Raw genomic sequence first — 15,577 nt, 5'->3', positions numbered from 1 at the left:
TCACAAAGGAGAGGAGCAATATATGTCGGTTTGATATTTGACCTGCTGCCCATTGGCTAAAAATGAAGACATGAGTGTCCACGGTGCGGATAATTATATCAGTCTGGGATGAAAAACTATTACTTACATGAAGGGCGTGAATAAACATCCCTGTGTCAGCTTCAACGTGGTCAGAATGTAGATCTGGTAGATCTTCTGATAATCAAATTCCCTCTTCAGAAATTGCCAGCTTCCTACAACTCTGATTATATGTGACATAAATTTCTGATCCTTGGAAAAGGTATGGTGGACTTGTATCCAATTCATTTTTCAACAATGAATGTTATTAGTCTTTGTTTGTTGGCTCCACAAGACAAGTATTTCTTCATTTGCATGGGCATTTTTTCTTCTGACCTCTGAGTTCGAACTTTTATCCCCCCTTGCATAGCTCCCTTTTTTTGTTCATGTTGTTTTATAGACACATTAGGGTACCTTCCACTATGAAGTCAACCCTCTTTGCATGGTATTTCAATGACATGTTCACAACATTTTCTAAAATACATTTCGGGAATATTCCGCTGTTGCTGAATTAATGCCATAGCAATCAAGATAAGAACGGCGGTAGTAGACTTGTTTTTTCTATCTCATGAATAAGAATGGATTTGGTTGTTTTGGCCATGGTTCCACCTGAATTGGCTATTGATAATGGAACTGAATTCAGTGGATAAGAAAAGGGCGTCTCTAAGATCAAGATCTTTTCCCTGAGCAACAATTAGCAGTTTTGATAACATTTGTTTATCTTCTCGTACTGTGGCAACTGTTTTTGTAACGGACAAGCCGAGAGTAGGCCTGAACTTACTGCTTCTGACGCCATCCCAGTAGAAATATGGAACAGTTCACTGTTGGATTGGACAGATTGTTCATCATTACTCATTCTTGTAGAGTTTAGCTCTTTTTGAGAAGACATCTAATTTGTGCAGGTAGTTGACACGGAGAATCACATGTTAGCAACCGCAGTCCAGGGCCTCACAGTGCCTTTGTTTAAAGTAATTCCAATTATCCCTCCTTTTGTTTTAGAGTCATGGTTTAAGGCCTGTCCAATTACTTGGTCGCATGCGGTCATGGAAAACACAAGTTTGTCTGGCGCTTCAAAGCAAAACTTAAGTTTTGGTGTGCATAAGGGTGTGAAGAATTAAACATGCATTATGCAAGAGCTAAATCAGCATATTTTAAGTCTTTATTTAGGCTTCAGATGTCATAGAAATTATAAATTAGATTTTTATTTACACACCAAGCCCAAAATCAACTCTGTAGACCCACGGATGGCTTGGATTCGGCTTGGATTTAAACAGGATTTCATTGAATGATTAAATTTTTAAATGGCGTCGTAAGCGGAGATTAACCGTTACGTACTCCCGGACATTTTCCATAAAAGGCAGTAATAAACGAGGCTAAATGATAGAGCGTACGACGCGAGGCCGCTGTTGAGCGAGGCCGCAATGTCAGTCAATTTGATTGAAAGTTCGATATACGGCCTTGATATTTATTTGTGGTTAAAATGAGAGTTTGGATGTCGGTATTATACGCTTTTTTGTCACTTGCGTTTTCAGAAAAATTATGGAAATTGATAAACATCGCAGCTAACATCACCCCAGTTGAATTGCAGTCGCATTGGATCACTGTTTCCTATTTGTCCGCTTCGGGAGTCACGTAGGCCTAACAGTTACAGTACAAGAGTACACGCAGGCTAACAAGAAGTCGGCTATAATTATGTACAATGCTGCCTCGTTGATTTGGTTCATTCCGTTTAAACTTTCGCTTCTTATCTATATATTAAATCTTGTATTTTTAATTTGTAGTAAAAATAAATGTGATACGAATTGAATTGCAACCCCGTCTCAAACCGATTAGGCTAACGGTACCACAGCCAATGAAAACGTTACTTGATAATCGAGATTATGTAGGTGGAGTTAACGCCTGTCAATCAAACGATCGACCATTCTCGGAGACGAGAAGATAGAGTTGATAACAATGGTAATAACTTTGTTCAGAATAAAGTAATTTCATCATCCTTTTTTGAACTGTTATAGCCGGATTGGCCAACTCTCTATTACAATCTACCTTAATGTATCTTTAAGACATGTCATCTCAAGAAAGTAAACTGACAGGTAACGAGAATAAATGATTTTAGTATATGCGAAAAACCATAGAATCATTTGAAGTACTGCTAATAGGTGAAGATCCCAGTTGCGCTCAGGGACAGAAAGAGGAGTTCCATTATTTCCAAATATGATGACCAGAAGCTGTACATTGCGTTTTCTCCGCTGCGTTTTTCCACATGGTTCTTGTAGTCATTGAGGAATTTCTGTAGAGTTTCGTTTTGAAGAGATCTTGAAAAGTTTTCTTCAAAGTTTTCTGTAGTCATCTGCATAAGATTAGTGATTTCGTATGTATCTTGTTTATCCATATACTCTTGCAATCTCAATCGGTGGAATGCTTCAGTTATTATCTTGTGACATCTTAAACTTCTATTAAAATTATGGCCATTCATAACACCAGTCATACAGTCATAGATCCCTCTATTCCGGACTCGATGGCAACATCTTTCAATCCTGAATGTTCCAACCGCTTAACAACTGCTCCTAAGAAAGTCATGCAGGTATGAAATTCTCCAAGTTGTATCACAAGTTATTCTCTGAACTCAGGTCTATCTTGCCACCAGATTTCTTGTGCCTTAGCATAGATAGATTGGTCCATGACTGGTAAAAGGATGGTAGGCTACATCCAAGTTCTTTTCAAGAATATCAAGAACTGTCGCTCTTTCCGTTGGACTTGCATCAATGACAGGCAGATAAGTGTGGGATGATCAGGTGTTCTACAGAGTTGTGTTCAGACTCAAGCTTGTCGATCCCCAATCGCGAACGGTCGTACATCTGTTGGGTGTACGCCTTGTTAGCGTGAAAACTTACAGGTTCAGAGCTCGTAGCCTCGATCGCACTTTGCAAGCTCCCCATCCCTCACCCCTATGCCAGCCTACAACAGCCTATTTATATATTTTTACCCATCTTACACCATGGATAATAAGGGATTTTAAAGGTAATAATACAATATTTATATACACAGGACGTTTTGACAAGATTTCAATAGCCGTTATCAAGCATACATAATTTACAAATTGCAGAGATGCGAAAGCTTTATTATAATTATCATTATTATAATTTCATTTTAACGCGCTGTACATTATAACAAGTTATTTCTCATGCTGGCATTACACAATGATTTCTCTGTGTTACATCATCTATACAGAAAATCAACTATACAGAAGATCATCTAATCTAATCAACTTTATGAATATCGTCTTCCTCAATATTACGATGTTATAATCGATTTGATAAATAGTCAATTTTCACCTAAGCATTCAATACAACCTCATAAAGTACGTAAGAAAAAAACTGATGTGTTATGTAAAATCCGTTTTACAGATAAACATTACAAGACATTGGATTGAATAGAATCTTTAGAGACCGATCAGTAATTAAATCTATACCAGATACTATTCCTAAAATTCCATCTACAGTCGTATACAAATTTTTTCTGCGATTCTTAATAAAATATTTAACTCCCATGAAACTATTGAAAACCTTAACGTACAAGAATTTGATTGACAATTACGATAACACAACATGTCAAAGAGAATCAAATATACTCAGCCAAATTAAAAACTTGACACTGATGAATTTCAATAAAAAAAAATTCTGTTAAGTCAAATAAATTTTAAAGTGTTTCTAACGATAGTAAGTAGTAAGAAGCCTTTAATTTCATAAAATTGTAAAGTCACGTGGATCACGTGACTTTTGAGCATATAAAGATGAAAAACCTGAAAAACACGTGCAAACACAAACTCGTGAGGTCAATCGATGGAATTTTGCTTAAACTGAACACGCACACGTAACTTGAACTGGAAAAACAAATTAAAATTGTTATTTTCATCTTTGTTAGAAAATGACGCGCCTTTCAAATGTAGAACGTCTACGTGCTATAGGTAGGCTCTATGCTGGTCAGTCGTTGGTCACTGTTGCAAGAGCCTTTAATTGTTCACGCCAGACAATAATTAATCTTAGAATGAGAGTGCTTCAAACTGGAACTACTGCCCACCGCCCAAGGGCGGGAGCGCCACGTGTGACGTCACTCCAGGAAGATCAAGCAATACGATTACGTCATCTTAGAAACAGATTTGTCACTGCAACCTCCACAAGTAGAGAGATGTTTGGTGAAAGGGTAACTGCACAAACTGTCCGAAATCGCTGGCAGGCTGCTGGTCTTCGAGCTCGGAGGCCCTATAATGGACCAATATTGACACCTCTTCATCGCCGTAACCGACTTGTGTGGGCCACAAGACACGTAAGATTTACTCAAAGACAGTGGAATTCGGTTGTCTTTAGTGACGAATCTCGATTCACTTTGAGATTTGCCGATGGCAGGGTCTAAGTGTACCGCAGACGAGGTGAACGTTACGCTCAAGTATGCGTCAGAGAAGTTGACCGATTTGGTGGCGGCAGCGTCGTGGTTTGGGGTTCTTTTTGTGCACATGGACGTTCTCCTCTTGTTGTTGTCCAAGGGAACTTAAATGCTGTCCAGTACAGGGATCAGATTTTGCAACCTGTTCTTCTTCCGTTTATGCAGAGACATGGGCCTGGACTAACGTTTCAACAAGACAATGCTCGACTCCATACAGCAATTGCTACCCAGAATTTTTTAAGAAATGCCGGTGTCCAAGTCCTGGATTGGCCGTCGCTTAGCCCCGACCTTAATCCTATTGAACACATCTGGGGCGAACTGGGTCGACGTGTTCGTCAGCAAGTGAATCCACCAATGACGTTGCAGGACCTTCAACATGTTCTTGCTCAGCAGTGGCGACGTCTTCCTCGGGTAGTGTTTACTAATGTTCTGAGATTCATGAGAAGACGTTGTGTGGCAGTACGAGACGCTAGAGGAGGTCACAACCGTTACTAAACACTTTATTCCGATTGTTCTCCAAGTCTGTGAATTTCATTTTGGGGGGTACTGTGACATCACGAACGTTATCAATGTCAAGGACTTTCGGCGAGACGTATTCTTGCTTTCTGTTGATCTCAAGGTCGTCTGTGCACAACATAACACTAAAATAGTTGCCTTAAACCAAATATTAAAAATCTAGTCCCAAAAATCCCGAGTGTCAAGTTTTTAATTTGGCTGAGTATATATAAAACAAAACCCAAGACGCCCCAAACCCGAGGTCTTAAATAACACATCTGCAGTTGAATGTCTTGCTACTCTTAAAGAGAGATTTGTTTTACCGCCTGTCGATAAGGCTAGCAACAATATTGCTTTTACCTGCACTATCTTAGAAATATTCTTACTGAAGTTGGACTTTGGCCAAATACTAAAAATGCCACTTATAAATGCATTACGGATTTAACTAAACTAGATATTTTACATAATCAATATACTTTCAACTGGAGTAATGATATTAAAGACATTGTCAAAATAGATGCACTCCCTTACATTTATTCTATACCTAAATTCTATAAAACCCCAGTAAAATTCAGGTACATAATATCCTCCAGCATCTGTCAAACAAAACCTTTAGCTAAAACAATTACCAAACGACTTAAATTATGCCAAATCCAACATGCCATTTGGTGCAAAACACTTCGTGGTTATACTGGAATTAATAGTTTTTTTCATAATTGATAAAAATAAACCCATAGTAGATACTTTAGATAAAATCAATCAAAAACTTAATGCAAAAAAATAGAAACGTTCGATTTTTCTACTTTGTATACTATGCTTCAACATTCAGATCTTAAAAATAATTTGGATTGGTTTGTCGATAAAGCTTTTAATGGAGCCTTTGTAACAAAGAACTCTATAACTTTTATCAAACTGAACTTGTCGACCTTCAGCTGTTTTGATAATATATATAATATTGACCTTTTAATTCTGTATGCACTGTTCTTAAGTCACGATTGTCTGTGTTGTAGTTAAACATGTAATTAATTCAATATTCCATTTACGGGCTGCACATGATCTGTATGAAACGCTCGGCAGGACTTCAAAGGAATATGCACTGGTCAGTAAGCATGCCATGACGAGATAAAAGAGACAATTGCATGTATGACCATGCATGTGTCTTATCTATTCTCCGGCGCTATATAATGAGGAGTTCACTGACAATTAAAGAAGACAACTAAAGACGGCTAGACAGAGCAGAGAGAGACGGAGAGACCAGCGTATGGACTCACCTGAGTTCAGCCGCTGCCTTGGCAGAGGGGCAGAATGGTGGATTTAACATAGTTATATGTGTTACTGTCGTAGTCTAGTACCTGTATATTAGTTTAGGTTCCTGTATTGTTTTGTATGTAGATGTGTTATATACCTGATGTAAATAAATCATCCATTTACTAAACTGATCTCTGTTATCACAAAGATAGTGCGGGAAAGGCTGAAACTTGACGGCCATTTACCCAGAAGATGCTAAATGGATTATAAAACGTCGCAATGCCAACACTGTAGTTTTTGATAAAGAAAAGTTTCAAAACATCATACATTTTCTCATTGACAATACCGTATTTGAGGTTGTGGGTCAAATAATACAGCAAACTATTGGTTTACCAATGGGAACTGACCCCGCCCCATTTATGGCAAATGCACATTTATATAAATATGAATTCTGCTTTCAGGATCATTAACGAAAAATTGATTACAAAGTAGCTAAAAGTCTAAACTATACCTTCGGATACATTGATGACATAACACCCAATCATGATAACGGAACTTTCAACAAATATAAAAGTGAAATATATCCCCCAGAGCTAAATATTAAATAAAGAAAATTCTGGCACTATAAATGCATCTGTTCTTGACCGGGTATTAATATTATCTATCTATATATATATTTTTGACTGTCGTTTGTCTGTCTGTCTGTCTGTCTGTTCGGGGTTGGCGGCTACACTAGGTCTGCCCCGAGTCTGAAATTTGGGGTATAGGGGTAGCTCGGACCGGGGAGTAACATAGGCCAGGTTGCGTTAGTCTACCACTTCCGGTTTCGGAGTTATGACCCCCGAGCGAAGCCGGTCTGTTCGGGGTTGGCGGCTACATAGGTCTGCCCCGAGTCTGAAATTTGGGGTATAGGGGAAGCTCGGACCGGGGAGTAACATAGGCCAGGTGGCGTTAGTCTACCACTTCCGGTTTCGGAGTTTTGACCCCCGAGCGAAGCCGGTCTGTTCGGGGTTGGCGGCTACACTAGGTCTGCCCCGAGTCTGAAATTTGGGGTATAGGGGTGGCTCGGACCGGGGAGTAACATAGGCCAGGTGGCGTTAGTCTACCTCTTCCGGTTTCGGAGTTATAACCCCCGAGCGAAGCCGGTCTGTTCGGGGTTGGCGGCTACATAGGTCTGCCCCGAGTCTGAAATTAGGAGTATAGGGGTAGCTCGGACCGGGGAGTAACATAGGCCAGGTGGCGTTAGTCTACCACTTCCGGTTTCGGAGTTATGACCCCCGAGCGAAGCCGGTCTGTTCGGGGTTGGCGGCTACACTAGGTATGCCCCGAGTCTGAAATTTGGGGTATAGGGGTAGCTCGGACCGGGGAGTAACATAGGCCAGGTGGCGTTAGTCTACCACTTCCGGTTTCGGAGTTATGACCCCCGAGCGAAGCCGGTCTGTTCGGGGTTGGCGGCTACACTAGGTCTGTCCCGAGTCTGAAATTTGGGGTATAGGGGTAGCTCGGACCGGGGAGTAACATAGGCCAGGTGGCGTTAGTCTACCACTTCTGGTTTCGGAGTTATGACCCCCGAGCGAAGCCGGGTATCGTGCTAATTAACAATAAATTTAATGTCGGAATTTACAACAAACGGACAAATTTGGTTTTGAAGTAGTAAAATACCCGTCAATTTATAGTAACATACCTGATACCACGCTATATAGTGTTTTCTATTTACAGGAATTACGATTTTTGACAATATTAAAGAACTATTTCTTTCCCGAATAAAATCTCTTTATTTTAAGTGCACTGCCAAAGGCGGTACATTATGACAATCTATAACTACCATTCATGATTTCTACTTTTCGCCCCTTCAGAAATTTCGAAACTTCCATTTCTTCAACATACTAAATTTGACCTTTCTTATAAGTATATAACCGACTACATATTGGATAGTGATCGTATTTAATATTTATTTAAAATTTTCTGTATTTTCTAATCCTATCTGGATTATCGCCCTTATTTTATGCCTTTATAACTACAATTCCATAGTACGATTTCTTCAGCATACCTGTTTTGCGTTTCTTGTAGGGGTATTACGTTTTATATTTTGTGCAATTACATAGCTTAATAATTCCGATTAGTTGCTAAATCGATAGTTTAATTGGGAGATAAACACTTCCTGTTACGTATTTGGAGTGGGTTTATTGTCCATTTAACCATGCTTGAATCATTAGAACACGAGACGCGATCAGACGTCAACAGCGGCCGCCATATTGGACAAATGACTACCCGTGACAGCTGTTTGTTTACATTGCACGATTAAAAAGTTGATCGGCGTATTTTATCGTTTAAAATTCCAATTTTGGGATTACGCATGTTCATTTCAAGGTTTTTATAGAAAAGGTAAAATTTTCGGGAATTCAGATGAGAAATTTAAGAATATGGACCGAAAAAAGGGATTAAAAGAAGTTAGAACAACGATACGATGGTTGGTTTGGATGATAAATCATTTTTACATCAAATAATTTGTAATAAGTTCCATCATATAGGCTACTGAATAAAACAAGTCTAGTTTTTATTTATCGGTTAAATTTATTACGTCTGTACTTCAAAAATAAAAAAAAATCTTGGAAAAATCAATGCGTACGGTAACGATAAATCAATTTGACATTTTAAATAATTTGTACCGTAATAAATTCCATTATATAGAATTATATGTTGAATAAAACAATTCTAGTTTTTTATTTATCAGTCATTAAATTTATTACATCTGTATATAAAAAATAATGGACAAAAGCAAGGCATGGACATCAAACCATTACCATTAAAATTTTACGTTATTTAACAGACATTAAATTTATTACATCTGTATATAAAAAATAATGGACAAAATCAAGGCATGGGCATCAAACCATTACCATTAAAATTACGTTACGGGTATACAAAATAAAATAAAAAGTATTGACAAAATCAAGGCATGGGCATCAAACCATTACCATTAAATCTTATTTATTCAAATTAAAAAAATTAATTGACAAAATTCAGCCACAGGCGCATCCAACCATTCAAATCTTAGTTATTCAAAATGAAAAAATTATTGACCAAAAGTAAGGCAACCATTACGATTAAAATCTTACTTATTCAAAATAAAAAAAATAATTGACAAAAATAAGGCATGGGCATCCAACCGTTACCATTAAAATTGTATTTATTCAAAATAAAAACAAGAGCATCCCTAAGGCTGCATTTACATCCACATTCTGCTTTGAGTGGTAGTTTTTTTTAAAATGAAATATGAAATGGCTGCAATGATTGATTTTTTGAAATGAATAATCATGCCTATATAAACAAATTCTGTTAATAATAGCAGCCTGTATAGTGTTTACAGACATGCACAAAAATCAATAGGTACCCGTCTGTCTTCGAAATGAACCATAAGGCATAAGTATGCCAAGTTCCAAGATGATCCATTCAGAATTGCAGCCTGTAGGTGATAAATATAAAAATTGGTCGGGACTAACATATTGCTCAATATTATTTCAATGACAGATCTTAAAATCTAAAGCGCACGCTTTAAACCATTCGACTATCCAACTCCCCTCCAAACACGGGGGGTTGGATGGCTAAATGGTTAGCGTGCGCGCGCTGTATCATAAAGCCTGTCATTGAGTCGACTGGCGTGGTTTCGAATCCCCGGTTGTACGTGACAAGGAGTAGGGTCGCCTGTCCAACCTCGTGGGTTTTCGCCGGGTCCTCCGGTTTCCTCCCACTGCTAAAGACCCCTACACGCAAGCAAATTATGTAAATAAAATTAAACCATATGTTAGTCCCGAAATGACCTAGTTTGTGTCGAGTGGACGTTAAACCCCATTTCTCTCTCTCTCTCTCTCTCTCTCTCCCTCCAAACACTAGGGGCGATGGCATAATATGTCCACATTATATGAATGTGGACGTATAAAGATAATTGACAAAATTAAGGCATGGGTGTGCTGTTTTACGTTTTCGTGACCCTACCGTCTTGCCATAGATTATAACTTGTAGTCGTCAAATAAGACACTTGTTACTAGAACTAAGGCATCTTACGGTAACCAAGCTGACGCTACGCTTGTGTTTTCTTTATCTTAAACCTACCATTATTTTGTGTACTTCGGTAATGGACATTTATTAAGCTTATCATTTCATTCCATATAATTTACTGACACTTATTTCGCATTTGCATTTGGTTTGAGCGTCACAGCGAGTGTCGGTGCTGTCTTATATCTGAGAGACTGGACAATGAGATCTATGAACTGGTTAGAACCCGCCATTGTTTCCAACATAGGTTGATATTTGTTTTGTTCGTCATAATTTTGTATGTGAAACTTCACAGTGTTTTTACCACTTTGCCCATTAAATTAACATCGTTCCAGGACATCGTCGTTCTATGATTTATTTGTGGGAGTGCGTTAAGCTGATCTGACGCGTCCGGTTTGTTGACATCTTCGACTTTGCTGCGGGTAAGGCCTCAACGGTACTGTCAGAGTTAAAGAGTCGTCTGCAAGCCGACAAAACAGTACAGTAAAAAACAGTAAAGTTATTCATAGTAATTGTTATGAACACTTTGCAACACGCGAATTAGTTGTTGATCCTTATTTGTGGTAAAATTATTAGTTTCTTCAAAACGTTTCAAGACGAAGTTTTAAAAGTATGGAAGCCAATCAAGGCGACAATGAAACTCCAATTGCGCAAAATTCATCCAGAAACCGAACGCCATCTGTGAAATTCGTTGAAAACGCTATAATGGAGAAAACTAAGAAGTTTTGGAAGTCTCATAAAGAACTTAAACACCACGTTGACATGTTATTGCGAGCAAAAGCCGGATCACCAGAAATCCCAGAGTTAAAAAATAACGTTGTTGTCTCTCAACTTGCCTTCAAGCACGAAGCCACAGAGATTCAAGAGTTATTTACCCGTGATAAATCGGAATCTGGACAAGCTGAAGCTCTTGAAATTTCGTCTAGAACAGTGGAATGGTTAAAGATATCAGATAGTGCACTGGCTAATAGCATTCCACCACCTATCCCTTGTAAGGAAGGCACCCAAGAGCACCCCTCTGACGATAAAAAAATCTGCTCATTTGTCAAAAGCTTCTACTACATCAAGTTGTGCCAGGCGACTGGAAGCTAAGGTACGAGCTGCTGAGCAGAAAACAAAATTTGAATTTGATCAACAGATTCGACAGTTTCAGTTAACCCAAAAGTTGAGAGAAGCTGACCTCGAACGCCAGAAACTACTAGATGCTTCCAAATTAGATGAACTTAAAAGTAAACGAGGCCTCGCAATGGCTGAAGCAGCAGTAAAGGCCTACAGTGGGGGATCAGACATTGGCTCTGTTGATGATTTGGCATCACAGCTTGATCGCTCTAAAGCAACCCAGGACTGGATAAACGACGTGAAACCAGTTTTTGATACTCAACCTAACATTGAGGATAAAGTCAATCAAGATAACCATCAAGCATCGGCTACCTGTCAACCAGAACGATTTGCTGGTAACGACCCACTGTTTCGACCATTTGATCAAGCAACATCACATCAACATAATGCAACTTTCGCACTCAATGAAACCCTGTTTCGACATCTTGATATGCAAAATGAAACAAGTGCTAAGCTTATGTCTTCGTTGGCAAAACAGACCCTCCTATATTTTTGCCTTGGAAAGTGGCTTTTAAATCAATGATTGCTGATGTCGATGCTTCACCAGACCAGGAAATGACATACATCTGGAAAACCAAAGGATCTTGTCAACACCTTTCGTAGACGTGTACATCCCGACGCTCATGTGAAAGTCACCAACCTTTGGAAAGCTATGGAAGAACGTTTCAGTCATAGTGCAGAAATTACAAACGCCCTCCTGAACAACTTGCAGAAAGCTGCCAATTTCCGAAGCGACGACCGACAAGGGTATCAGAACTTTTATGATGTTTGTGAAGACGTTGGTTCACAAATTCCGTTTTTGAACGGTCTGTCCATTTTGAATTCATCATACTACATGAAGTCATTGATTGAGAAAATCCCTAAAATGGTACGTGACAAATGGGAAAACAAAGTTACCAAACACATGATGTCAAGACAATCTGATGATTATCCTCCATTTTCTTCCTTTGTTGAACTCATGCATAACATTGCTTTGAAACAAAACCATCCAGCTATCATCAAAATGCCTGGAGTTGACTACGAATCTACTTCGAAACTACACAAATCTCCAAACCCTCGTAATTTGAACTTCTATTCGAACAAAGCAGGACATACCAAATCATTGAAAACGGATATCAAAACTTCTGAAGACATTAATCCGGAAGAAGACGTGTTATGCCCTATTCATCCTGAAAGTAAAGATCGTCACACTTTGCTTACTTGTCGTGTATTTGCAGATAAGGAACCCAGAGAGCGGGAACTGATTGTCAGAAATGCTAGCATTTGTTTTCGATGCCTCACCAAAAAACATTACTCTACAAGATGCAAATCAGATGTCAAATGCGATAGCTGCGGACGTAGACATCCAACACTTTTGCATTACAGCGCATCTAACTCGTCACATAACCCTTCTCGGTCAACTGGAGAGAACGTTGGAACAGCTTGCATGAAGATATGTAGATCACCAGGCATCAAAGGGAGAACCTGTGGAAAGTTCTCACTCATTGACATTCTCCGTGGAGACGACTTTAGCGTAGTATTCCGAACGTATGCCACTCTCGACGACCAATCTAGTCATAGTTTGGGTAGTGGATCTCTTTTCGATGACCTTGGCATCACAGGAGATAGGCACCAGTACACACTTGAGACCTGTCATGGCAAAGAAACTTGTCTGGGACGACGAGGCACGAACTTATATGCCCGTACTTTGGATGGCAAAACATTCAAGCTCCCGACAATCATCGAATCCGATAATATACCGGAAGACAAATCTGAAATTCCTACAAAGAAAGCTATACAGCAAATCCCACCTCTTCGGCATATAGCTAAATTTCTTCCACCCTACGAAGAAGCCACAGGAATAAATTTGATAATTGGAAGAGACGCTCCAGAGCTTCTTAAAGTTCGCGAATCCATCAACGGCCCCGTAGGAGCACCATGGGCTCAACGTCTGGACCTAGGCTGGACTGTGTCTGGAGATATTTGTTTGAATCGTCTTGGAGGTAGCGTGCACCTCTCATGTCGCCGAACCTTAGTTGGAACAGAATATACTCTAGAGGATTGTAAATATGAAATTCATTGTAAAGAACAGATAGCAAAAGCACTTGAAACCAAGACTGGGGAGGAGCTGTACACATCTGTCATTTGTGAGAAGACATCAGTTGATCAGAAAGGTTTACTGAACAGTATTGCTAAAGATGAATTCTTTACTTCAGAACATGATTCGGACAATGGAACATCTCCAGATGATCGTCACTTTTTGAAAATTATGGAGGAAGGATTCCACAAGAACTGTTTAGGAAATTGGGAAGCACCCCTTCCATTTCGTGAGACTAAAACAAACTTGCCAAATAACCGAGCTCAAGCAGATAAGCGGTTCGAAAGTCTTCTACGAAACTTCACAAGAAATAGTCAACTTAAAACTGACTATCTTGAATTTATGTCAAAGATTGTCCAAAGAGGCCACGCTTCACAAGTTGATCCGACTCAAGGTGATACCAAGGAAGGACAGAAATGGTACCTTCCCCACTTTGCAGTGTATCATCCTAAGAAACCTACACAAGTTAGAGTTGTTTTTGATTCGTCAGCAGAATACCAAGGAACATCCCTAAACAAAGAATTACTTCAAGGTCCCAACCTTATGAATGGACTTCTCGGAAGACTGCTTCGTTTTCGTCAAGATGAAGTTGCGATAATGTGTGACATTGAGCAAATGTTTCAAAGCTTTTACGTCAATCCTGAACATCGAAGTTTCTTACGCTTCCTTTGGTTTGAGGATAACAATCCAAATGCTCCTGTTGTTGACTACCAGATGAATGTACATCTTTTTGGAAACGGACCTAGCCCTGCAGTAGCTACATTTGGGCTTCGGAAATCAGCTGATGACGCTTGTCACAAGTATGGAAATGCCGCACATAAATTTGTCCACGAAGACTTCTATGTTGATGATGGCGTGTATTCTTGTTCAAGTTCTGGGGAAGCTATTGATCTACTCAAGTCAGCTCAGTCCATGCTATCAGATTCGAACTTACGCCTGCATAAAGTTGTTTCTAATAAACCAGACGTTATGAAAGCCTTTCCGAATCAAGATCTAGCTAAAGGGTTGACAGATCTCGATCTTGAACACGATAAGCTACCGAGTCAACGCACTCTAGGAGTACATTGGGATTTGGAAAAGGATGTTTTCACCTTCCAAGTTACAGATAAGGATAAACCTTATACAAGACGTGGAGTTCTGTCCATAATCCATTCGCTGCACGACCCTTTAGGTTTCGCCGCGCCATTCATCATAGTTGGGAAGAAGATCCTTCAAAATTTGATTCATCTTAGTACTACTGAAGGACAACACCTCGATTGGGATGACCCTTTACCGCCCAATTTATGGTCTGAATGGCATACATGGCATACTAACCTCAAGTCTATTTGCAAGGTTGAGGTAAAACGTTGTTTTAAACCTGAAGACTTCGGCGTAGTCACTAATATTGAAATCCACGCCTTCTCTGATGCTAGTCAAGATGCTATCAGTATTGTTATTTATTTGCGTCTCTTCAACGATAAAGGAGATACCCACATTGCCTTTGTGAGGGGTGCATCTAAAGTTAAACCACAGAAACACCTCTCAATACCCAGATTGGAACTTTGCGCAGCAGTTTTGTTAGCAACTACTGTAAAGCAAACCCAGAGGGAGTGAGAGTACAACATTAACAATGTCTACCACTACACCGACTCCAAAATTGTTCTAGGCTATATAATGAATGAATCACGACGATTTTATGTCTACGTAGCCAACCGTGTTGAACTTATTCGAAGCCTTACATCACCAGAATCATGGCGATATGTGAGATCGGAAGACAACCCTGCCGACTTAGGAACCCGTGGTTGTTCAGCATCAAAACTCATGCAAGAAAAGTGGTTCGTTGGTCCAGATTTTCTGTGGAACTGTAGCGACATTCCGTTTGGCGCATACACCTTGAATGATGGTGACCAAGAGATTCGTCCAGAGGTTAAGTCGTGTGCAACCTCTACTGTTACAGACAACATCTGTCGACTTTGTAGATACTTCGCTTACTTTAGTAATTGGCGCAAACTTTGTAAATCGATTGCCTATTTGAAGACTCTGCTTCGTCATAGGAAACGTGGCTCGTCAGAAGACCAAAGCATGGATCTTAATCCTGAAATCCTA

Source organism: Patella vulgata, chromosome 9 (genome assembly GCF_932274485.2).
Source record: "Patella vulgata chromosome 9, xgPatVulg1.2, whole genome shotgun sequence".
NCBI lineage: Eukaryota > Metazoa > Mollusca > Gastropoda > Patellidae > Patella > Patella vulgata.
This window is presented reverse-complemented; position numbering follows the sequence as displayed.